This window comes from Ceratotherium simum, chromosome 4 (genome assembly GCF_057802395.1).
Source record: "Ceratotherium simum simum isolate JZ-2026a chromosome 4, ASM5780239v1, whole genome shotgun sequence".
NCBI classification, from domain to species: Eukaryota; Metazoa; Chordata; class Mammalia; order Perissodactyla; family Rhinocerotidae; genus Ceratotherium; species Ceratotherium simum.
The window spans coordinates 476,468-502,094 of record NC_141903.1 but is presented as its reverse complement, the minus strand read 5'-3'; the positions used below and the strand labels follow the sequence as shown (position 1 = coordinate 502,094).

Genomic DNA, 25,627 nt, shown 5'->3' with positions numbered 1-25,627 from the left:
GTGTATAAGAGTTCCCTTTCTCCACATCCTCTCCAACATATGTTATTTTTTGTCTTGGTGATTATAGCCATTCTAACGGGTGTAAGGTGATATCTCAATGTAGTTTTGATTTCCATTTCCCTGATGATTTAGTGATGTCGAACATCTTTTCATGTGCCTATTGCCCATTGGTATAACTTCTTTGGAAAAATGTCTCTTCATATCTCTGCCCATTTTTTGATTGGGTTGTTTGTTTTTTTGTTGTTGAGTTGTGTGAGCTCTTTATATATTTTGGAGATTAATCTCTTGTTGGATATATGATTTGCAAATATTTTCTCCCAGTGTGTGGGTTGTCTTTCCATTTTTTTAATGGTTTCCTTCGTGTTACAGAAGCTCTTTAGTCTGATGAAGTCCCACTTGTTTAATTTTTCTTTTGTCTCCCTTGCTCAGGCAGACCTGATATTCAAAAAGATCCTTCTAGGATCGATGTCCAAGAGTGTGCTGCCTTTATTTTCTTCTAGGAGTTTTATGGTTTCAGGTCTTACTTTCAAATCTTTGATCCACTTTGAGTTAATTTTTGTGTATGGTGAAAGATAATGGTCTACTTTCATTCTTTTGTATGTGGCTGTCCAGTTTGCCCAACACCATTTATTGAAGAGCCTTTCCTTTCTCCATTGTATGCTCTTGGCTCCTTTGTCAAAGATTAGGTGTCCATAGATGTGTGGTTTTATTTCTGGGCTTTCAATTCTGTTCCATTGATCTGTGTGTCTGTTTTTGTACCAGTACCATGCTGTTTTGATTACTATAGCTTTGTAGTATATTTTGAAGTCAGGTATTGTGATGCCTCCAGCTTTGTTCTTTTTTCTCAGGATTTCTTTAGCTATTTAGGGTCTTTTGTTGTCGTATATGAATTTTAGGATACTTTGTTCTATTTCCATGAAGAATGTCATTGGGATTCTGATTGGGATTGCATTGAATCTGTAGATTGCTTTAAGTAGTATGGACATTTTAATTATGTTTATTCTTCCAATCCATGAACATGGAATATCTTTCCATTTCCTTATGTAATCATTGATTTCTTTCAATAATGTCTTATAATTTTCAGTGTATAGGTCTTTCACCTCCTTGGTTAAATTTATTCCTAGATATTTTATTGTTTTTTTTTTTTTTGCAATTGTAAATGAGATTGTCTTCTTGAGTTCTCTTTCTGTTAGTTTGTTATTAGAGTATACAATTAACCTGATTTTCATAAGTTGATTTTGTACCCTGAAACTTTGCTGTAGTTGTTGATTACTTCTAATGGTTTTCTGACGGATTCTTTAGGGTTTTCTATATATAAAATCATGTCATTTGTAGACAGAGAGAGTTTCACTTCTTCATTGCCTATTTGGATTCCTTTTATTTCTTTTTCTTGCCTAATTGCTCTGGGCAAAATTTCCAATACTATGTTGAATAAGAGTGATGAGAGTGGGCATCCCTTGTCTTGTTCCTGTTCTCAGAGGGATGGCTTTCAGTTTTTCCCTGTTGAGTATGATGTCGGCTGTGGGTTTGTCATATATGGCCTTTTATTATGCTGAGGTACTTTTCTTCTACACCTATTTTATTGAGAGTTTTTGCCATAAATCGATGTTAGACCTTGTCAAATGCCTTCTCTGCATCTATTGAGATGATCATGTGGTTTTTATTCCTCATTTTGTTAATGTGGTGTATTATATTGATTGATTTGTGGGTGTTGTACCATCCCTGAATCCCTGGTATAAATCACACTTGATCATGATGTATGTTCCTTTTTAAAAAATGTTTTATTTATTTTTTGGTGAGGAAGATTGGCCCTGAGCTAACATCTGTTGCCAATCCTCCTCTTTTTGCTTGAGGAAGATTGTTCCTGGACTAACATCTGTGCCAATCCTCCTCTATTTTGTATATGGGACTCTGCCACAGCATGGCTTGATGAGCAGTGCATTGGTCCATGCCTGGGATCCAAACCCACCAACCCCAGACCACTGAAGTGGAATGTGCATACTCAACCACTACCCCACCAGTCTGGCCCCTGTGTGTTCCTTTTAATGTATTGTTGTATTCAGTTTGCCAATATTTTGTTGAGGATTTTTGCATCTATGATCATCAGCAATGTTGGCCTGTCATTTTCCTTCTTTTTATTGTTCTTGTCTGGCTTTGGTATCAGGGTGACGTTGGCCTTGTAGAATGAGTTAGTAAGTGTTCCATCTTCCTCTATTTTTTGGAATAGTTTGAGAAGGATAGGTATTAAATCTTCTTTGAATATTTGGTAGAATTCACCAGGGAAGCCATCTGGTCCTGGACTTTTATTTTTGGGGACATTTTTGATTACTGTTTCAATCTCTTTACTTGTGATTTGTCTATTCAGATTCTCCATTTCTTCTTGGTTCAGTTTTGGGAGGTTGTATGAGTCTAAGAATTTATCCATTTCTTCTAGATTGTCCGATTTGTTGGAATACAGTTTTTCATAGTATTCTCTTCTAATCCTTTGTATTTCTGTGGTATCTGTTGTAATTTCTCCTCTTTCACTTCTAATTTTATTTATTTGAACCTTCTCTCTCTTTTTTTTTAGTGAGTCTGGCTAAGAGTTTGTCAATTTTGTTTATCTTCTCGAAGAACCTGCTCTTAGATTAATCGATCCTTTCTACTGTTTTTTCATTTCAATTTCATTTATTTCTGTTCTGATTTTTATTATTTCCCTCCTTCTGCTGACTTTGAGATTTGTTTGTTCTTTTTCTAATTCTGTTAGTTGTAGTTTAAGATTAGTTGTTTCAGATTTTTCTTCCTTGTTAAGGTGGGCCTGTATTACTATGAGTTTCCTTCTCAGTACTGCTTTTGCTGCATCCCATATGAGTTGGCATGGTGTATTTTCATTTTTATTTGTCTCCAGATATTTTTTATTTCTCCTTTAATGTTTTCAATGATCCATTGGTTGTTCAGTAGCATGTCATTTAGTCTCCACATCTTTGCTACTTTCCCAGCTTTTTTCTTGTAGTTGATTTCCAATTTCATAGCCGTATGGTCAGGAAAGATGCTTGATATGATTTCAGTCTTCTTAAATTTATTGAGGCTTGCCTTGTTTCCTAACAGATGGTATATCCTTGAGAATGTTTCATGTGCACTTGAGAAGAATGTGTATTCTGTTGTTTTTGGTTGGAGTGTTCTGTACATGTTAACTCCATCTGGTCTAGTTTTTCATTTGATTCCACTATTTCCTTGTTGACTTTCTGTCTGGATGATCTTTCCATTGATGTAAGTGGGGTGTTAAGGTCCCCTACTATTACTGTGCTGTTGTTAATATCTCCTTTTAGGTTTGTTAGTAGTTGCTTTATGTATCTTGGTGCTCCTGTGTCGGGTGCATATATATTTATAAGTGTTATGTTTTCTTGATGGAGTGTCCCTTTTATCATTAAATACTGCTCCTCTTTGTTTCTCATTGCCTGTTTTATGTTGAAGTCTACTTTGTCTGATATAAGTATGATAACACCTGCTTTCTTTTGTTTGCCATTAGCTTGGAGTAACATCTTCCATCCCTTCACTGTGAGCCTGTGTTTATCTTTAGAGCTGAGATGATGTGTTTCCTGGAGGCAGCATATTGTTGGGTCTTGTTTTTTAATCCATCCAGCTACTCTGTGCCTTTTGATTGGAGAATTCAATCCATTTACATTTAGAATGATTATTAATATATGAGGGCTAAATGCTGCCATTTTATCACTCGTTTCCAGTTCTGTATTTTCCTTGTTTCTCGTCCCATGTATTTCTGACTACCAATTCAGTTTGGTAATTCTCTATGATGGTTTTATCAATTGTCTCTTTATCTATCATTTGTGTCTCTGTTCTTATTATTTGTTTAGTGGTTACCATGAGGTTTGTATAAAAAATCTAGTAGATGAGATAGTCCATTTTCTGACAGCCTCTTATTTCCTTAGTCTAAGCCAATTCCATCCTTTTGCTCTTCCTCTTCTAAGTTATGGTTGTCACATCTTATTCCATCTTGTGTTGTGAGTTTGTGGTTAAAATGTGAGATTATAATTATTTTTGATGTTTTCTTTCTCTTTATTTTTAATGTTATAATTAAATGTTTGCTAACCTGTTCTGATAGAGAGCTGCAACTTCCTGATTTTGTCTGCCTATTTATGTCCTTGCTCAAGGCTTTGTTGACCCTTTCTCTTTTTTTCAGGTATAGTCCTTCTTGATCATTTCTTGTTGGGGGGGTGGGAATCTTGTGGCAATGAACTCTCTCAGCTTTTGTTTATCTGGGAAAGTTTTTATTTCTCCATCATATCTGAAGGATATTTTCACTGGATAGAGTATTCTTGGCTGAAAGTTTTTGTCTTTCAGAATTTTGAATATATCCTTCCACTCTCTCCTGGCCTGTAAGCTTTCTACTGAGAAATCTCCTGAAAGCTTGATAGAGGTTCCTTTGTAGTTTATTTTCTTCTGCTTTGCTGCCTTTAATATTTTTTCTTTGTCATTTACTCCTGCCAGTCTTACCACTATATGCCTTGGAGAAGGTCTTTTTACATTGATATATTTAGGAGTTCTATTAGTTTCTTCTACTTGAATTTCCAGCTCCAACCCCAGGCTTGTGAATTTCCGCTATTATTTCTTTGAACAAGCTTTCTGCTCCATTCTCCTGCTCTTCTCCCTCTGAAATATTTATAATCCTTATATTGCATTTCCTAATTGAGTCAGCTATTTCTCAGAGAATTTATTCATTTCTTGTTATTCTTAGTTCTTTCTCTTCCTCCATCTGAAGCATTTCTATATGTCTGTCCTCCAAGCTGCTAATTCTGTCCTCCATAATGTCAGCTCTGTTATACAGGGATTCAGATTTTTCCTTATCTCTTCCATTGTGTTTTTCATCTCCATAATTTCTGATTGGTGTTTCTTTATAGTTTCAATCTCTTTTGTGAAGAATTCCCTCTGTTTGTTAATTTTATTCCTGATTTCATTGAACTGTCTATCTGTATTTTCTTGTAACACGTTGAGTTTTTTAATGATAGCTATTTTGAATTCTCTGCCATTTAGATTGTAAATTTCTGTGCCTCCAGGATTGATTTCTGGGTACTTGCCATTTTTCTTGTGGTCTGGAGTATTAATATATTTCTTCACAGTATTCAATGGCTTGGATTTTTGCCTTTGCATAGTGATAGTATTTGGTTGCAGATTCCAACCTCCACCCCTGCGGGGGGTGGTGGTGTCAGGAGCTGTGTATTCTGAGCCTGCTGTGATCCCTGGCATCTGTAGCTACTGCTTTTCTAACATATGCATGAGTGCTCTGGCCAACCCACTGAGTTTGAGTGCTGAGCAGAGGGAGGGTTGCTTCCTTTCACATGTGCAGTCCCCAGTGCATTCTCACTCTGCCCTCACTATCTGCTCTTCTGGGGTGCTGGCTTGATGAAGACACCCCTGCAATAGCTTAGCCTTCTCTGTGGGGCTTTCCCATTGGCTGTGAGGGAACTTGGAGGGTGAACGCATTCCCATGGAGAGCTGCCCCCTCTTCTTTCCTTAGAGCTGTGTGCCCATGGTCCTGCACCCTGGGTCACTGTCAGAAAGTGAGAGGAGATCTCCTTACCTCCTTACACTTCCCTCTGGGGGGTCCAGCACCTCCACCTTCAGATGTATGGCTGTGTGGTCAGACATCTTTTGTGTTGTGTGAATGTCCTCTGTTGGTTTATGAATGTCCTTTTCATTGTATCTTAAAGGGGAGAGTCTAAGGAAAGTGCTCACTCTGCCATGATGCTGATGTCACTCTGCAGGGCCCTTTTTTGATAACCCAAATGTGGTCACCAAGAACCCAAGGCCCCAAGCAAAAGTTCTGCTGAATGTCAACCCAATGACTAGTCACATCTCCAAAGAAGACAGTGGAAAAGTGTCTTGTATCTGAATGATTCTTCAATGAACCATACAAAATCGAGGCAGGTCAAACAGAAAAAGCATTAGCATTAATTGGAAGAAAGTTTTGCTGACTTTTGCTGCAGATAGGATAAAAAAAATCACCTTCAATGGATGAACAGTATTACTTTCATATTGGAATATATAAAGTGTGTACAACTTCAACTCACATAAAACTACATTACATATTTATGCCTACTTCAAAAAAAAGATTCTGTTGTTTAATTTCTACATATTTATGAATCTTCCAGATTTTCTTCTGTTGTTGATTTCTAGTTTCATTCAAGTGTGGTCAGAAAAGATACTTTGTATGATTTCAAACTTTTGAAATTTATTGAGACTTGTTTTGTGTAAGCTACAGTCCATCTTCAATAATGTTTCACATGCACTTAGGAAGAATGTGTATTCTGGTCTCACTGGGTGGAGATTTCTGTATATGCATGTTAGTTCTAGATGGTTTAGAATATTGTTCAAGTCCTCTATTTCCTTAATGATCTTCTATCTACTTGTTCTACCTATTATTGAAAGTGGGTGGAAGTACTGAAGTCTCCAATTATTATTATAGAACTATCTGATTCTCACTTTAATTCTGTAAATTTTTGCTTTGTATATTTTGGGATTCTATTATTAGATATGTATATGTTTATAATTGTTATATATTCTTGACTGATTGACACTTTTATCAATATGTAATCTTCTTTGTCTCATTTAATAAATTTGGCTTAATGTCTATTTTGTCTGATATTGATATATCCATTTCAGATCTCTTTTGTTTACTATTTACATAGAATTTCTATTTCCATCCTTTCATTTTCAACCTAATTATGTCTTGGATGTAAAGTGTGTCTTTTGTAGATGACATGTAGTTGAATTATGGATTTTAAAATTTATTCTGTCAATCTCTGCCTTTTTTTGAAGAGTTTAATCCATTTATATTTAAAGTAATTACTAATAAAGTACTTATGTCATTTTATTATTTGATTTCAACATGTCATATTTTTTTTCCTCAATTCTTCTGTTACTGCCTTCTTTTGTGTTTAACTGATTTTTTGTAGTATGTCATTTGAATCTCTTCTCATTTCTTTTCTTTATACTTTAGTTATTTTCTTAGTGTTTAATTAGAGGATCAAAACTAATATCTTAAACTTAGAACAATCTAATTTGAATTAATACCAACTTAGCTTCTTTGGTATACAAAACTATGTGTTACACAAATCCATCCCTCCTCCTTTTTATTGGTATTGTCACAAACATTTGTGTCCATTAACATAGATTTATGTTAAAGTCTTATGTGTTTGTCTTTTAAATAATGTAGGAATAAGAGGACTTATAAACCAAAAATACAATCATACTGGCTTTTATTTTTACCTCTATAGTTTCCTTTAGTAATGTTCTTCTTTCTTCATGTGGCTTTGAGTTATTGTCTAGTGTCTTTTCATTTCAGCTTGAAGGACTCTTTGTGGCATTTCTTGTCAGTCCTATCTGCTAGTGACAATCTCCCTGATCTTTTGCTTGTCTTTGGTACGTCTTTATTTCTCTTTCATATTTGAGAATGTTCTTTCTGTATATAATGTTCGTGGTTGACAGATTTTTTTCTTTCAGTGCTATAAATTCCAGTGTGTTCTGTTTGCCATCATTTCTGATGAGAAATAAGCTGCTAATCTTCTTGATGAACCATTATACAGTCTTGCATCACTTAATGATTGAGATATATTATGAGAAATGTGTTAGGTGTTTTATTGTGTGAACATCGTAGAGTGCACTTACACAAACCTAGATGGTATATCCTACTACACACCTAGGCTATATGGTATAGCCTATTGTTTCTAGGCTAAAAACTTGTACAGCATGTTACTGTACTGAATACCATAGGCAATGTAACACAATGGTAAGTATTCGTGTATCTAAATAGAGAAAATGTAGAGTAAAAATATGGTATAAAAGATAAAAAATGGTACACCTATATAGGGCACTTACCATGAATGGAGCCTGGAGGACTGGAAGTTGCTCTGGGAAAGTCAGTGAGTGAGTGGTGAGTGAATGTGAAGGCCTAGGACATTACTGTGTACTACTGTAGACTTTATAAACACTATACACTTAGGCTACTCTAAATTTATTAAAAATTTTTTCTTTCTTCAGTAATAAATTAAACTTATCTTACTGTAACATTTTTACCTTATAAAATTTTTAATTTTTTCACTCTTTTGTAATAACACTTAGCTTAAAATACAGACACATTGTACAGCTGTACAAAAATTCTTTCTTTATATCCTTATTCTATAAGCTTTTTCCCACTTTTAAAATTTTTAATTTTTTTTTTACTTATTAAACATTTTTGTTAAAAACTAAGACACAAACACACACATTAGCCTAGGCCTACACAGGTCAAGATCATCAGTATCACTGTCTTCCACCTCCACATCTTGTCCTACTGGAAGGTCTTCAGGGGCAATAACATGCATGGAGCTGTCATCGCCTATGATGACAATGCCTTCTTCTGGAATACCTCCTGAAGGACTTGCTTGAGGCTCTTCTTGAGGAGTTGTCACTCTTTTCAGAAATATGCCCATGGTGGTTTGCTTGGTTTGTTTCTTTTTTTTTTTTTTATCATAGATTTGCTTGTAAGCAGGTAATGAACCACAAACACTCCTCTTTATTAATGAAAACCTTTTGATGTTGGGGTCCATGTTTGCAAACTTTTTCAGGAGATTGTTTCTATCTGCAAAAGCTTCTGCTAAACTTTTCACCTTGAGTTTTCTTGGGGGTTCTTCTTCTTTTTCTTCTCCTGCAGTTTCCTTTTTTCTTGCCTCTTTTTCAACTATGTGTTCCTCTTCCGGTTTCAACAACTGCTCATTAGTCAATTCCTCAACTGGCTAGGAACTCCTCAATGTCATTCCCATCCATATCCAGGTTCAAGTTATTTACCCTCTCAACCACAGCCTTGTGGATTTTTGCATTCTTCTCATTCTTGGCAAACTCTTGGAAGTCATGGATGAACCTCTTGAGTGTCTTCTTCCCAATGCCATTCATACATTCTTTGGTGACATCACCCCAAGCTCAAGCAAGGTTTGATGCAGTCGTAGATATTGTAGTCCTTCCAGAATTGCATCAGTGTCTTCCTCAGTTGCCTGAGCAAAAATCCTCCTCAGGTAGTAGGCCTTAAAAGCTGCTATAACTCCTAGATTTATTGGTTGGACCAAAGAGATGGTGTAGGGATGGAGAAACATCACTTTGATATTGGGATGAAGATCACCAATAAAAGGAGGATGTCTACAAGAATTATCAAAAATAAGCAAAATCTTGAAAGGTATGTTATTCTCCAAACAGTACTTCTCCATTTTGCTGGCAAGCAATTTAAGAGGGCATCTTGGAAGAGGAGCTGGGTCATCCATGACCTCTTATTGACAGTATGTGCTTATTGATATGCTTATAGGCCTTAAGGTTCTCAGTGTACCACATGACAAAGAGTTTCAGTTTACTGCCTGCAACATTGTCTGCAAGCAACACTATTATCCTGCCTTTAAAAGCCTTGAAACCTGGCGTGGACTTGGCCTCCATATGGATGAAAGTCTTCTCAGGCACCTATTTCCAGAATAGGGAGATTTCGCCCATATTGAATATTTGCGCTGGCAAGTAATTTTCTTCCGCAGTCAGCTTTATCTAGAGTTTCCAAAAGTTCTTTAGCTGACTTTACATCGGCACTTGCAGACTTATCACTCATTTTCATATTATGTAATGAATAATGATTCTTGAACTAGTTAAACCATTCAGAGCTAGCAGTAAATTCAACATCATAGTCAGTCCCAGGCTTTTCTTTCAACAGCACAAAGGAACTTTTTGCTTTGGCCATGATTGTCATGGTGCTGAGAGGGACATGCTTCTGTGTCTGGTCTTCAATCCAGGTCATTAGAAGTTTCTTCCTGTCTTGAATTTTTGTTAGTCTTGTTGCCTTCCATGAAGATTCTTTAACAGCTTCCATCACTGTTCTTGTTTGAGATCATGGTTATGGTGGAACGGGACATGCCTGACTGATAAGCAATAACCATCCCTAATTTTCTACCTTTGTAGTCCTTAATCATTTTAAATTTCATTTCCAGGTTAATCACTCAACATGTGTTCTTACTGGCAATATTAGCAGTGGATTTTGTACACTTAGGGGCCATGATGAACAAAATAATGTGAGATTAAATCAAGCAAAAGAGAAAATGATGCAATCAAGAGACGCAATAAACATGAGATGCATGAGGCAGCTGCTGGCATAACATGCCGTACTGTTTTACAGTAAACTTTTTTTATAAGTAGAAAGAGTACACTCTAAAATAATGATAAAAAGCATAGTATAGTAAAGACATAAACCAGTAATATAGTCATTTATTATCATTATCAAGTATTATGTACCATACATAATTGTGTGTGCTATACTTTTATACTACTGGCAGTGCAGTAGGTTTATTTACACCAGCATCACCACAAACATGCGAGTAATGCATTTTGCTATGACATTATGATGGCTATGGTGTCACTAGGTGATAGGAATTTTTCAGCTCCATTATAATCTTATGATACCACCATAGTATATGTGGTCCATCGTTGACTGAAACATCATTATGTGGTGCATGACTGCATATGACAATTCACTTGTCTCTTGCTGTTTCAAGATTCTGTTTCTTTGTTTTTTGACAGTTTGATTATAATATGTCTTGGCATGAATCTCTTTGAGTTTATCCTAGTTAGAGTCCATTGACTTTCTCGGATGTGAAGATTCATAACTTTGATAAAATTAGGATGTTTTCAGCCATATTTCTTTTGGCCAATTTCTCTCTCCTCTCTCCTTCTGGGACTCCAATTATGTGTATGTTTGCATGCTTGATGGTGTCTCATAGGGGCGTTAGGGTCTGTTCCTTTATCTTCATTCTTTTTTCTTTCTGATAAAGAAATTCAACTGATTTCAAATTTCAATTGATTTCTCTTGAATTTCACTGATTCTTTTTTCTGCCTGTTCAAATCTGAACATTCCTAGAAAAATTTTCATTTCAGTTATTGTAATTTTCAATTCCAGAATTTCTATTTTGTTCATTTAAAAATAATTTTTATCTTTATTGATATTTTCTATTTGTTGAGACATTGTTCTCCCAGTTTCATTTAGTCCTTTGTCTATGATTTCCTTTATTTCTTTCATATATTTAAGAGAGTTCATTTAAGGTCTGTATTGATAAGTCCATTGTCTGTGTTTGCTTTGAGACATTTTCTGATTTGTTTGGGTTTTCCATGATGGGCCATACTTCCTTGTTTCTTTGCATGGATAACAATTATTTTTCATTAAAAACTGGACATTTTTATATATAATGTGGCATCTATAGGAATCTGATTCTGTCCCCCCATGATTCTGTCCCCCCACTCACCAGCATTTTTAGTTGTTGTTTTTGTGGGGTTTTGCTGTTTGCTTTTTTTTAGTAACTTTGGTAAACTCTCTTTGTAAAATCTGTATTCTTTGTCATGCATAACCTCTGAAGTCTTTGTACCATCACCTAATAATCAGCTAGTGATTTGACTGTGATTTTCTTAAATGCATGAAGCAAACAAACAAACAAAAATCACTCCTAGTCTTTGCAGATTGACTGTGTTGAAGCATTCTTTCAATGCCTACTCAGGCCATTTACAACTCTGCCTTAATCTTCACTTGCTGCTTGTGCTGAGCCTAAAGATCAATCAGAGGTGAAAGCTTAGGGTTTTCTCAGGTCTTTTGTGTACATGCATCCTTCCCTGGTCATGCGCACAACCTTCTAGATTCTCCTTCATACACAGGAGCTTCTTAAAGCCCTTCTTTCTCAAAGTATCTCATTCTCCAGCTTTTTCTCCCCTACTTTCAGTGTGTCTATTTTTCCCCCCATCTGTTGTCTTTTGCCCCATGCAGCAGCATCTTGTTCATTTGTCTTTCACTGTTTTTGAGGAACATCCTCAAAGAAGTCTCTTCTCCACTCTGAAAGAATTCCAATTTATGCAAAACAAAGGCAAGTCCCTTGTGTCACTTCAGTCCTTCAGCTTCAGGGAGTCCCAAGAGTGATCAAAAGACACAAAGACAATTCCTTGAGGATAAAGTCAGCACTGCTCACACCAGAACCAGAGAGCATACAATGGGAATGCAGCTTGCCATCTTGAAGACCACTGCAGAGCTGGAAAAATTGGTGGGGCAGAGGTTAAGTCAAAATGCTATAAGGCTCTTTTACCCTGTTTCATTTGCCTTTTTTCTGGTTGAGCATTTGCTTGGTTCCTGTAAATCTTTGACCATCTTCTAGAGTTCAAATAAATTCTCAGTGTTTCCCAGATTTTATACAGTTTTGGGGGGGCAGTGCAAGCCCCAAGAATTCCCTACTCTACCATTTTCTACCAATTGATTTTCTTTTGCTTATAAATGTGTTCATTGCAGCATTTTAGTTGTAGTATCAAACAACAACAAAAAAGATACATATAAGAATAACCTAAATATTCAACAATACAGGCATGTTGAATAAATTGTAATATATTCACAATTTCAATCATTATGCAGCCAGTAGGAAAAATGATTTGTATCTATCTCTTTCCCTTTACTTTTAATCTACATGTGTCTTTAAATTTAAAGTGGGTTTCTTGTAGACAACATATAGTCAGGTCTTGTTTTTTTAATTCACTCTGACAATCTCAATCTTTTTCTTTTTTTTTTTGCTGAGGAAGATTCACCCTGAGCTAACATCAGATGCCAATGTTCCTCTTTTTTTACTTGAGGAAGATTATCCCTGAGCTAACATCTGTGTCAGTCTTCCTCTACTTTATAAGTGGGTCACTACCACAGTATGGTTGATGAGTGGTGTAGGTCTGTGCCCAGGATCTGAACCCCTGAACCCAGGCTGCCAAAGCAGAGCACATGGAACTTTGCACATGGAACTTTAACTGCTAAGCCATAGGGCTAGACCTCAAGCTCTGTCTTTTAATTAGCATATTTAACATTTATGGATGTTTAAAGTGATTATTGATATAGTTGGGTTAATATCCACCATATTTGTTAACTGTTTTCTATTTATTGCCCTTGTTCTTTGCCCCTATATTTTTTCTCTCACATTTTTTACCTTTTATGGTTTTAATTGAGCATTTTATATGATTCCATTTTCTCTTCTTTCTCAGCATATCAATCATACATCTTTTCTTAGGGGTTGCCATTGTGGGGGATCAGAATTGGCCATCCCAAAATGTGTCTCTTTGGCATGAGGATTATTTTGGGCTAATGAGGATTATTCCTTCCAAAAACTGCAGACATGAGAGAAGCTCTGAAAAGTAGAATTTACCCTTTGTAAGAGACGTTTACATTTCTAAGGGAAATCTCCATTTGTAAAGGTATCTCCCTCTCTGTACCAGGAAGAAGGGGGGATGACCTTATCTGTAGAAATTCTTATCAATGTGGAAGGTGAGGACTTAAATCTGCATAAAAACCTTACTGTTGTTTACTGTGCTTTTCTGGTAATCTCCCATAACTGACTCCCCCCACCCCCAACATCCTCCTTTGCCTTTAGCTGAAGATGCTATTTAAGATGAGAGCCTCTGCCATTTCAATGAGTTACCCAGTTTTTCCTGGGTCTTTCCCACGTATACGTGTTATAAAGCTTTGTTTGATTTTCTCCTGTTATTCTGTCTCATGTTAATTTAATTTGCCCCAGCCAGAAGGACCTAGAGTGGGTAGAGGATATGTCTTCCTCCCCTACACCATAGACTATGCAATATACATTTACAACTAATCTAAGTCCACTTTCAAATGACACTATGCTATTTCTCAGAGTTTGCAAGTATCTTATAACAAAGTATTACTAACTCCTTCCTCCTGTCTCATTGTTGTCATTCATTTCAATTATGCATAACTTATAATAATCAAATACATTGTTGCTATGATTATTTTGAAGAAACTATCTGTTAGATCAAGAATAAGAAAAATAAAAGTTTTTATTTTACCTTCACTTATTTCTTCTCTAATGCTCTTCCTTCTTTGTGTAGATCTGAGTTTCTGACCTATATCACTTTCCTTCTCTCTGTAGAACTTGTTTTAACATTTCTTGCAAGCCAGGCCTACTGGCAATGAATTCTCTCAATTTTTGTTTCTTTGAGAAAGTGAGTCTTTATTTCTCCTTCACTTTTGAAGGATAATTTTGCAGGATACAGAATTCAGGGTTGGTGGATTTTTTCTCTCAACACTTTAAATATTTCACCGCACTCTCTTCTTATTTGCATGGTTTCTGAGGAGAAGTCATGTGTAATTCTTATTTTTGCTCTTCTGTTGCTAAGAATTTTTTCTCTAGCTTCTTTCAAGACTTTTTTTTTATGTTTGATTTTCTGCAATTTAAAAATGAAATGCCAAGGTGTAGTTTTCTGTTTGTTTGTTTTTAGCATTTATCCTGCTTGGTGTCTCTGAGTTTCCTGATGCACGGTTTTGTGTCTGACATTAATTTAAGGAAATTTCTAGTTATTGATTTAAATATTTCTTCTATTCCTTTATTTCTTATAAGAAATAGATTTCTATTGTGTAAATAGGGTTTCTAGTATTCCCATTAGCCATAAATTATACTTTTTGTATTTTTCCCACAGTTCTTGGATATTCTGTTCCTTTTCCCCATCTTTTTCTCTTTGATTTTCACACTAATTGATTTTTAACAAATGTGTAGAGATAACTCATTAAGGAAAGGAGAATCCTCTCAACAACACTGCTGAAACAACTACATAACCATAGGACAAAGATGTTCCTTGACCCCAAATTTCCACCATAAGTAAAAATTGATCCAAGATTGACCACAGATCTAATGCAATAGCTAAAGCTATAAAGCTTCTAGAATAAAACACAGGAAAATATCTTGTGACCTTAAAGCAGGCAAATATTTCTTATACAGGACACAAAAAAATTATCTATAAAGAAAATATTGACAAGTGGAACATCATGAAAACTGAAGATTTGTGCTCCTTAAAAGACATTATTAAAAAAACAAAAAGGAAAGACGTTGGCTGTGAGAAAATATTCACAATACATACATCTGTCAAGGGACTTGTATCCATACTATACAAAGAACTCATAGATAAAAAAGACAAATACTTCAATTAAAAAACTGGGCAAAAATTTCAATAGGCACTCCATAATAATGCAAAGAAAGAAAATATCCATGGGCCAATATGCCACAAAGCACATAGAAATGTTGTCAACAGAGAAATGAAATTTTAAATTACAATGAGATACCACAATGCCTAAAATTAAAAAGACTGACAATACCAAGATTTGATAAGGACATGGATCAACTAGAAATCTCACTAACAGTGGTTGGAGTGTAAAATGGTAAAAAATAGTATAGAAAACTCTGATAAACAGATTCTGGTTTATTCATACAATGGAATCCATGCAACTATATGGATGGGAGAAAAATCAGATGTAAAAGTCGTGACTTGATGATCCCAATAATTAGAAGTTCAAAAACAGGCAGAACTAATCTATGGTGATTGAAGTCAAAATAGTATCTTCCCCTGGGGAGCAAAGACTAGAAAAGTACATGGGTTAACTCTATGTGGTGAGGCATATAAGTGATATTTGCAAGAGTGTATATATCTATAAAAATTCATCAAGCTGCATGCTTAAGATTTGTGCATTTAACTGTATGTAAATTATAAACCACTTTATGCCAACCAGAATAGCTAAAATTAAAAAGACTAACAAGATTTTATTTTTCTTAAATGATATCAATGGATGCATAGAAAAATCACAGTATGTATATATGGCCCAGCAAAACGGCCGGTTATAAGATCAAATTATAAAATCAATTGCAATCCTATACAACAACTTAATAAAATGTAATTTTCATAAATACAGGGCAACACAGTTGAAAAATGTATTTACTAAAATATGTTTAAGTCATTCAGAGAAAAAAGTATGAATCATCTTCAATATACATTAAATAAGACCCAAATAAATAGGTATGTGAGGTTAACTTAGAGACAGAATCAATAATGGGAGGCATTAATCTTCTCAAATATTATATTCATTATAGGCACTTTCAATAATTCAAGAAACCTATTTCTAATAAATCCATAATTATACAATTCCAATAAAAATCCTAAATTTTTAATGAGCTAGACAAGTTGATTCATTTTATATGGGTAAAAAAGTCAAAAAGTATCAAAGACAGTGCATGCTGGGCTTTCTCTACTAAATATCAAGATCTTAAAATTAATATAGAACAGTTAATAGGAAAGAGTCCTTCTTTGCACAAGGATAGAAAAAATAAACTGAAGCAATAAAATGGAGCACCAAGAAACATTTCTCAAATTTGACCACGGACAAGGGAAGCATTGGGTTTAAATCAGTAATCTAGTCTAGTTTTAAAAAAAGCCCCCAAGTTTCTCATTAACTTTGCTTCTTTTGAGTAAATACTCTGTATTCCAGGGAAACTACCAATCCTTTTTTTTCAGTTCTTAAAAATTCTTCCCCAAAATTCTGATAGATATTGATGGTGATGTTAGGGTTTAATGTAAGATAGTGAGAAATATGATATAATCATTTTCACATATTCTTATTTATACTATTTCCAGTGAGTATTTTAATTTATCATGATTTTACCTCACTTCTTGATAGTTAGACCAGTACTGAAAAGGGCATATATGAAACTAATTATGTAGGCTCCAGTAGCTTATGTTTAGTTACTTATATTATTAAGAATTTGCATTATGTTTTCCTGAACTCCATTAGTAACTACTTTCTTATCTTGGAGTTGTGGTGGGTTGCAGTCTTCTATTTACATAGCAGGTTTAATTAGGAACATTGATATAAAGTGTGATCAACATGCTCTTTGTTCTGATTTCTCAGGTGTTGACTCATGGTTCAATGCAACACAGGTATCTTTAAATATACATTTGCACTTTTCCCACAATCTTAACTTGTGTACCATGGCTGACAGCCTGTTGTCTGAATGCCCAGCGCAGTAACTTACAAACTGAACACCAGGTCAGCTCTCACAGAAAGTACTCTGACTTCAGCTCCACTTGAGCTTCTAAAGTGGTTGGGCATCCCCTCTGGTTCATTCCACATAAATACTGCAGGGAATAAAGGAAGTGTGAAGTACCCCCTCCCCACACCACTTGCCTCCCCTCGTTATCAGTGAAATTTACAGAACTAAGGATTCCAGGGAAGTGTGAGCTGCAGCATAATCCTCAAATTCTCCTCCAGGCAGCACCAACATCAGTGGCCCATCTCCAATATGAGAGTTGGCCTTTAATACCCTGAGTTTCACCATTGCCCCAAGCCATCCAGTCTAGCCCAAGTGGTATTACACCATCACCAGGGCTTCTAATTTATTTCCTTCTGTTTTATTGAATAACAAATAATTTAATGCAAAGGAAATAATGATAAATAAAAACAAATTTTAAAAATGATAAAAATCAACATCTTTCTGCATTTGGATGGGTTTTTCTATTACAAAGCAAATAAGTGTTTAAATTAGGAAATGTTGAAACTATAAGGAAAATAAAGTTGTTCAAAATTATAATTTCTAGAACAATCAATGCTTTTATATATATTTCTAGGGCTCTTTCTATGCACATATAAACTTATCTATAATACAAACATTCTGTGCTATCATTTAGTGGCATTAGTAACTCGAAGTTTTTAGTTAAAGGTACCTTGAGACATTTTTCTCTTATCAACATATGTTGTGTCATAACATAAATTTTAATGGCTGTGTAATGTTCTATTGTATAAAGGAAACTATTTTTTTTTTTATTTTTTTAAAAGTCCCTGTTATAAGCATTTCATTTGTTTACTAATAACACTGTGCTAAATATTTTTTGTTCATTCATCTTTCCCTATATTTTTATATGTTTTCTTTAAAAAGAATTCCAATCTATGAAATTTCTCAATCATACATATGCATTTTTATGAGTTTTGATACAAAATAACTTGTCTTCAAAAAGTTGCATTATTTGCATGTCAACCTACAGGTATGAAAGTATCCTTTTACATAAAGGGTGGCTAACGCTGGAAATTAGCATTTTGAATGTATCTCAGTGAATAGAGATGCAGGTAACAAAAACCCAATGACACACAGCTCTATAGCATCTGCTATAAGTATTAAAAAGCAGAGTAGAAGGTGATTCTACAGTTTATCGCCAAGATGCAGAATCTTTCCATTATGTCTGTGCTGTCATCTTCAGATGACACACTGGGTAGCTCCTCTAATGGGCAATTTCCAATGTCACTTCAAGACACCCTCTCCGTTATCTTCTGCAATGAGGAACTTTTACCTAAGATCTTTGACAGACTGCCCTTCACAGATGATGGACTGATTCTTGTACTGGACCCTCCTTGAGCTGCTAATTAGTGATGGGAATGGAACTACTGTAAGTGACTTGATTTGGGTCAGAATGGAACTGTGAGCTACATGGGGAAGGAGAGGATAAAGCAGGTACACACACCCATAGCTTTGCTGGGTCCATTTCACCAACAGAAAAAATGGTCAAATTTCATCCCTTTGAAGGGTACCAGTGTGATTTGTTTTTGTTCCCAAATGAGCAACTGTCTTATCTGCAAATATCTACCAAGTTACTAGAAGTATCACTGTTGCCACTGCAAGCCATGAAAATGCAAATACTCTAATAAAGAAGTTGCCACACCCCAAAAATAAGCCCTGTTTCATCATGGAATCTCATAACATCACCTTTGAACAATATGATTTGATTCCAGTACTCTGTGAAGAACTGTGACTGCAACACGGTACTAGTGGGACAGACATTTATTACCCCTCTGTGCTCTTGTCTTCTCTGTTAAAACCTATCAAGTCAAAATACAAAAATCCCAATAGGAGTAATGTAGGAAGATGAGGGGGATGGAGGGGCAGTTGTCTACAGTACATGTGTGGCAGGGCACTTATAGTAAATCTGGGGCAGTCTCTTTGAAAGACTCCTCCCAAGCACATAAATACTTCCTCAAATGAGGTAAAACATTTGGACATTTCTTTGTTAGGCCATTTTCAAGACTGATATAGAGGTGCTTACTTTATTGACAACTTGAATAAACACAGTAAAAGCTGGAACATCTGGCCATTTATTGACTAAGTATATCTATGACATGAAACTTTTGAATTTCCTGGCAAAGCAATAAATTATGCTTGGGCCAGCCCCAGTAGCCTAGTGGTTAGTTTCAGCGTGCTCCAGGGCAGCCCAGGTTCAGTTCCTGGATGTGGACCTACACCACTCATCTGTCAGTGGCCGTGCTGTGGTGGTGGCTCACATACGAAAAGAGGAAGATTGGCAGTGGGTGTTAGGTCAGGGTGAATATTCCTCAGCAAAAAATAAAATAAATAAATGTTATGCTCATAATGACTGTAGAGAGAGGACAGCAGAGTATAGGCCAAAAAATAAGATGGTCAACAAAATCACCCTCCAGTTGTCACTGCACCAAGTGGGCTTGCCTCCTGGTGAGTTAAATAAGACTCTACACAGTGGAAGTTGTCTCACAAAGTAAAGTGTATTTGCAGCAAATTGGAGGACGTGAGAAATCATTTCTAAAGTCATGGCTCCCCAAACAAAGGGAAGCAAGGACCTTTTATTTTGGTTGGGGAATGAATATTCAAAAGGGAGAGGCAGGTATTCAGTTGCACAGGCTCAGTTGGAAAACATGCTTCCACATACACTGCAGGTTACAGCTTTTCCTGGAGAGAATTTAGCATTAAAAATGAGGCAAAGGTCATGGGCATAGCTCTTGTGGTGAGGCTTGGTCTGGTTCAGTGTGGTTGGTGGTTGCACCTCCTTAACATAACCAAAGGGGAGAAAAACAATTTGGAAAAACAGTTAAATGCTTCCAAACCCACCCTTGAGTTCCTCGGGGCATGTAGTTGGTGACACAGTGTCAGGAAACACCAGAGAGGGGAAATCTTTGATGCTAACAGATTTTCTAGACGGCAGGACTTTCAGAATTGAAGTTAAATTTAAGACCATAATATCTTTAATTAATTAATTTATTTATTTATTTATTGAGCAAGATTGGCCCTGTGCTAACATCTGTTGACAATCTTCCTCTTTTTTCTTTTTTTCTCCCCAAAGCCCCAGTAGATAGTTGTGTAGCATAGTTGTAGAGTTGTAGCTCTTCTATATGGGATGCCACCTCAGCAAGGCTTGATGAGCGGTGAGTACGTCCTCGCCCAGGATCTGAACCTGTGGACCCCACCCTGCCAAAGTGGAATGCGCGAACTTAACCGCTGCGCCACCACGCCGGCCCCAAGACCATAATATCTTTACATGGAGTATCATCTTGAATTAACCTGCGTTATTTCACTGATCGCCTTCCCCAGAACTAGAAGTTAAAATCCTCAACCATCACTAAAGTCAAGTTATGTTCTTTAATTTCACTAATTTTATTGTATTTATGTCCTTACATATTGGAGACTAAAGATGTACAGATTAAGCCTAAGGACCTATTCCGCCAGGCTCAGTCAGACTAAGTTGTAACATTAATATCATTATTATTAGCTGTTATTCATTAATCACATACTAGACAGCCTTTATACCTGTGGCAGAGTGGAAAAGGCATGAAGTTTAGAGAGAAACAGAGTGGCCATAAATTCTGATGAAGCCTAACTACGCTGTTTCAGTATGCTGTCTTCCATTGTCCCCATGGATTTTAAATCTTTCCCACGTTCTTGTAGACATTTTCTTTCTGGGTAATGGTTGGAAGCCACTCACAAAGTTCTGATGACTTTTAAGGTTAGTACACAATCCCTTGCATGGAGCCTTTGTGTCCACCCTGAATTTGGGAGTGACATCAGATATGCATTCACCTTGCAAGAATCCAAATATGGGAACTCATTAAAATGCACTCTATACAGTAAAATTGAAGCATTCATCTACACAGTTTATTATATTTTATCCAGAAATATATAATATAGGTTTATACTTCATGCAAATTGCAAGTATTTACACATAAAATTATGTGTATTGTTTATGGGTGACTTAAGGACTTTGAAAAATTATTTTCAATAAATGAAAGTTTTGCCTACTATTATTTTTTAAACCCTAAAGTTTCTATGAGAAGAGATTTTGGTTTGGACTCCCAGCTCTAAATTCTGTTCAATTCTGAGAAGTGAATTTAAACTTCCTGACCACTATTTTACACAAGTTTGAAATTGTGGAAAATTTGAGTCCACATGGTGCCAAAAACTAAATTATAACCAATCTGATAAATTCAGAAAACAAACGGGCTGACCACTGTCCATGGGACTGAAATTATCGATCAGTTGACTCAGTGTCTGTCTTCTAGCTCTTCTCCGTGGTGATGTCAGTGACCCTTCACAAGTGCTCCTACAGCTGTGTTCTCCTCAAAGACTCTCCATTTCTGTCTCCTTTGCTCTGTGTCCAGCCCATGTCCTCTGGGGTAGCTGCCTATTGCCCTCTGCCCTTTTGCTCAGCATCTTTACTGATGCCCTAGTAACAGTTTTTAAATTTAATCTTTACTGTGGCCACTGAGGTTTTATTTTATTTTATTATTTTATTTTATTAATTTTTGCTGAGGAAGATCCTCCCTGAGCTAACATCTGTTGCCAATCTTCCTCCTTTTTTTTCTTTGCTTGAGAAAAATTAGTGCTGAGATAACATCTGTGCCAATCTTCCCCTACTTTATATGTGGGTTGCCGCCACAGCATGGCTGACAAGTGGTGTAGGTACACGCCCAGGATCCAAACCCGTGAACCTGGGCTGCTGAAGCGGAGCATGCTGAACTTAACCACTACACAATGGGGCCGGCCCCCAAGGTTTGATTTTAGATTCATCTCAGCAACCTACACAACAACCAAAGCCCAGAGCTGGCCCACCTTACAGCATATCTGAGCTTCTAGAACCCTTAGCAGGCTAGGGTCCAAAGTCTTCACCTGTAGCTTAATATTGCTCCCTTCTGTGTTAGTGACACATTTGCTTACCTTGGTCCAGACACACTGAATGTTCTCTATCCCATTGCCATGTCCAAATCCTTTACATCATTTAAGGTTGAGGTAAAGTGTCTCATACTGCAGGGAATTTTCCTTGATCTAGCTGAGATGATGTATTACATTGTCCCTGAATTATCTTACCTAGTTTTCTTTTATATAAGGTATTAATTCCAATCTTGCTTTAATGAGGATATAGGTCCACATAATCTACCTCCATATGTAAACTATTTCAGAGTAGGTCCCATGTCTGTTCTGTCTTCTATCTCTCAGAATGGTCAGTATCCCTTAGAAAACTACTACTCTAATAATCTCATGGGGGAAATGAACAAATATTGATAAATATCCAGATTACAGATTTTGAGGAAAGCAAAATGTGAAAGAATGCCTGTATTATATGATTTGTTATAAGACACCATGGTTGATGACTATAATTTTGTATTAAGCTTGTATTTAGTGCTTGATTCATTTGTCTTTCAATTAGTTTGGCTTGAAATCTGAAAGGAAAACTATTCTTCCTGCCATTAATCCATTGCCCAAATAATTTCTATGACTCAAATTCCAGGAACTATAATTTCTTAAATGGAATCCTTCCAGACCACTTTTCTAATTGCCCTCTTTACATCTTTGTTCCTCAGTGTATAGATTAGTGGGTTCAGGGTGGGGGGTGTCGGGAGAGAGAGAGAATCTCCCTTTGCCCTTTTCCTTAAGGTTCTTATGGCTGGCCAAATAATTAACAAGACAGGTTAGCAAAAGAAAATAATACCAAGTTTAATAACATGTATACATGGGAGAAAGCAGGGACACTGCGTTTCTCAACACAATAGCAGAAATTCTCATCTTAAATACCATGTTCAGCCAATGACAAAGGAGCATATTGGGGGTGGGGGGTCAGTTACAGGAGATTACCACTAAAGCACAGTAAATAAGAGTAAGGTTATTATGCAGATTTAAGGCCTCACCTTCCACATTGATAAGTTTCTATAAATGAGGTCATACCCCCTCTTCCCAATACAGAGAGGGAGATACCTTTACAAATGGAGGTTTCCCTTATAAATGTAAATGTCTGTCTGGCAACTCCTTGCAGGGCCATCCAGAGAATGTGGCCAGAGACAGAACTTCTGATAAGGTGGGCTTGTTGGTGCCTTTCCTATTGTAACATCTATTTTACATTACATTACAGCCATCAGATGGAAGATCTGTTCCAGGAAGGAGTTACTATGTCAAATTCTTTAGGCAGTTAGTGGGGGAGGTCAAATGTCCTCAGAGAAAACAACCAAGGTAAAGAGATAGATTTCAGGGTGGCCAAATCTTGATCTCCAACAGGGGCAACAATGATATAAACAACGGCGAGGACCTTCCCCTGATTCTGAGAGTAGTTACTCTTAGGCTGAAAGCACATGAACATGACGGTTCCATAGAACAGTGAGACCACCATTAGGTTGGATGCACAAGTCCCAAGGGCCTTCTGTTGTCCTTCAGCAGAGTGCATCCTCAGCACAGCCCTGGTGACGCAGGCATAAGGGTTAAGGATGATGCAGCCTGGAATGGCAAGAATGATCAGGAGAGCAATTAACATCTTTGACTCAGTTGGACCAGTGTCCACACAGGACAGCTTGATAATGATGAGCACCTCACAAAAGAAATGATCCACATGGTGGTGGCCACATAGAAGCAAAACAATGGCCAGTGAGGGTTGAAGGAGAGACTTGGCAAACCCCCAAAACCAAGACATGGCTGCAAGAAGGTGGCAGATCTGTTGCTGCATGATTGTAGCATAACGTAGGGGCCAGCAGATGGCAACATAATGGGCAACAGCCATGACAGCAAGAAGCACACACTCTGTGGAGTCAAGAGCCAAGGCCACAGAATACTGAACTCTGCAGCCTACATAGCTGATCTTCTTACTACTTCCCCACATGTTTACCAGCATTTGAGGGACAATGCAGGTAGTGGAGCACATGTCCAGAAATGAGAGGTTTTGGAGGAAGAAGTACATTGGGGTGTGGAGCTAGCTGTCCAGGAAGGAGACCAAGATTATGGCCGCATTGCCTGTGAATGTCATGGAATAGAATCCAGAGACAAACAGAGAAAGGATGAACTCAGCTTGGGGATACTCTGAGAAGCTGACTAAGATGAAGTCTTCCCCTGAGCTGTCATTTATTTTCGTCATCTGAAATATTTCAGATGCAGCTGAAATATAATCAAGTGTTCTCTATATACTGCTAAAACTAACAAACAAAAAGTTAGTCAATTTTTATATAACAGTCACTATAATTTCACAGGTTTTGCAAACAAATACAAACAATAGGAACTCAAATTTCCTGATGTATAAAATTATTTAAATGATTTAAATGTAAATCCAATGTCACAAAAATGTAAAAGTTGGATGGAAGTAGCTTAAAATTACATTAAAGGTTTTTTGCTCTTCTCTTGGTCACTTTAATCAAATGTTTAGCTGGCAAGGATATAGTTCTATCTCATGTATATTTCCACTTTTAATATTTATACTCTTGCTTGATAGAATAATTATGAGAGGAAGAACGAAGTGGTAAGAAAAAAGCAAAAACTTGTATATGGTTATTGATGTGATAGCTTAGTTTCCCTTGGCTGGGAATAAGATGATATAACATTGAATGTGATAGTAAAACAAAGAGTGAGGGTTGAAACAAATTGATACAGTTAAAATATTAAAGCATGTTTCCATAGTCAAAGTTGATTCCATGGAACAAATATGGTAAACCACAGCTTTATCCTTCACAAACTCTGGTGTACTCAAATGTTCATGAAAGGCCCAAAGGCACAGAGCACTGTTGAGTGACAGCAGGAGGATCTGCACATACTGCTCTTCCACAGAAATAAGAACATGGACAAATGTCAACAAATCAACCTTTTCAGAACTATAGATATTAACCAAAGGATTGCAACAATCCAAGAGGTAATTATTCAATAAAAATGGCTTTATTTTAGTGAGAACAAGATTTGTGGTATTTTAATGTGCCCTAATCCCATCTCCCCTCCCTGCTCTGCATAAGGTTTGAAACCCAGCAGGCTTGTAGCTACAGGAAGTAAAAGAATGGATTTGGAGCTCCCCCCAAATCCCATGTCAGAGAAGTATCTTTGTTTGGTTTATCTGACAGTTGCCTAGAAACCCACACTCACAGGGCTTGTCTTAATTTGACCGCACTCAATGAAAATAAGTTTTTTCTCTCAGAAAAAAATGAGCAATTACCTGAAGGAGTGATATCAATTGGAGCAGACAAGAAGCTGATCAAAAAATTTAGAAGAAAAAGCTGGAGAATGAGATATCCATAGCATGATTTGAAAAGTTCCAACAAGTTCCTGAGAATCTACAAGGACACGTGCATCTGCAGGTTTGTGTGAATGCCTAAAAAAACTCTGAGAAGGCCCTAACCTCTCACCTCTGGCTGACTTTGAGACTCTGTTCAATAAGAAAGTTAAGGATAGGCATATTTGTGAACTGGCTGCCAAAGTGCTGAGGGCATGACCCAACACACCCAAAGATCCTCTAGCAAAGGTTAGGACAGTTATTGGTTCAAGTCACTTAAGGAAATCCCTGTCCAATTATTAGCTAACCACTAAGGTAACTAAGCCGGGACTTCAGTGACCACACACAACAAGAATAGAGACGTTACATAATTAGTAAAAAAATAAATAAACATGACAAGGACAAACAAAACCTAGCAAGAACAATAGCACTGGACTTGGTCTGATTTTTGGATTTTCCACCTTGTATTATTTAA

The 25,627-nt window shown here is 36.5% G+C and overlaps 1 long non-coding RNA gene and 1 pseudogene across 2 annotated transcripts in view; one reads left to right on the top strand and one right to left on the bottom strand.

Annotated features, from left to right (window-relative positions):
- LOC147917178 (uncharacterized) overlaps positions 1-25,627 on the top strand; it is a 210,276-nt gene that overhangs the window by 122,951 nt on the left and 61,698 nt on the right. The window lies entirely within an intron of this gene.
- Positions 22,442-24,036, bottom strand: LOC101407774 (olfactory receptor 2B8-like; annotated as a pseudogene).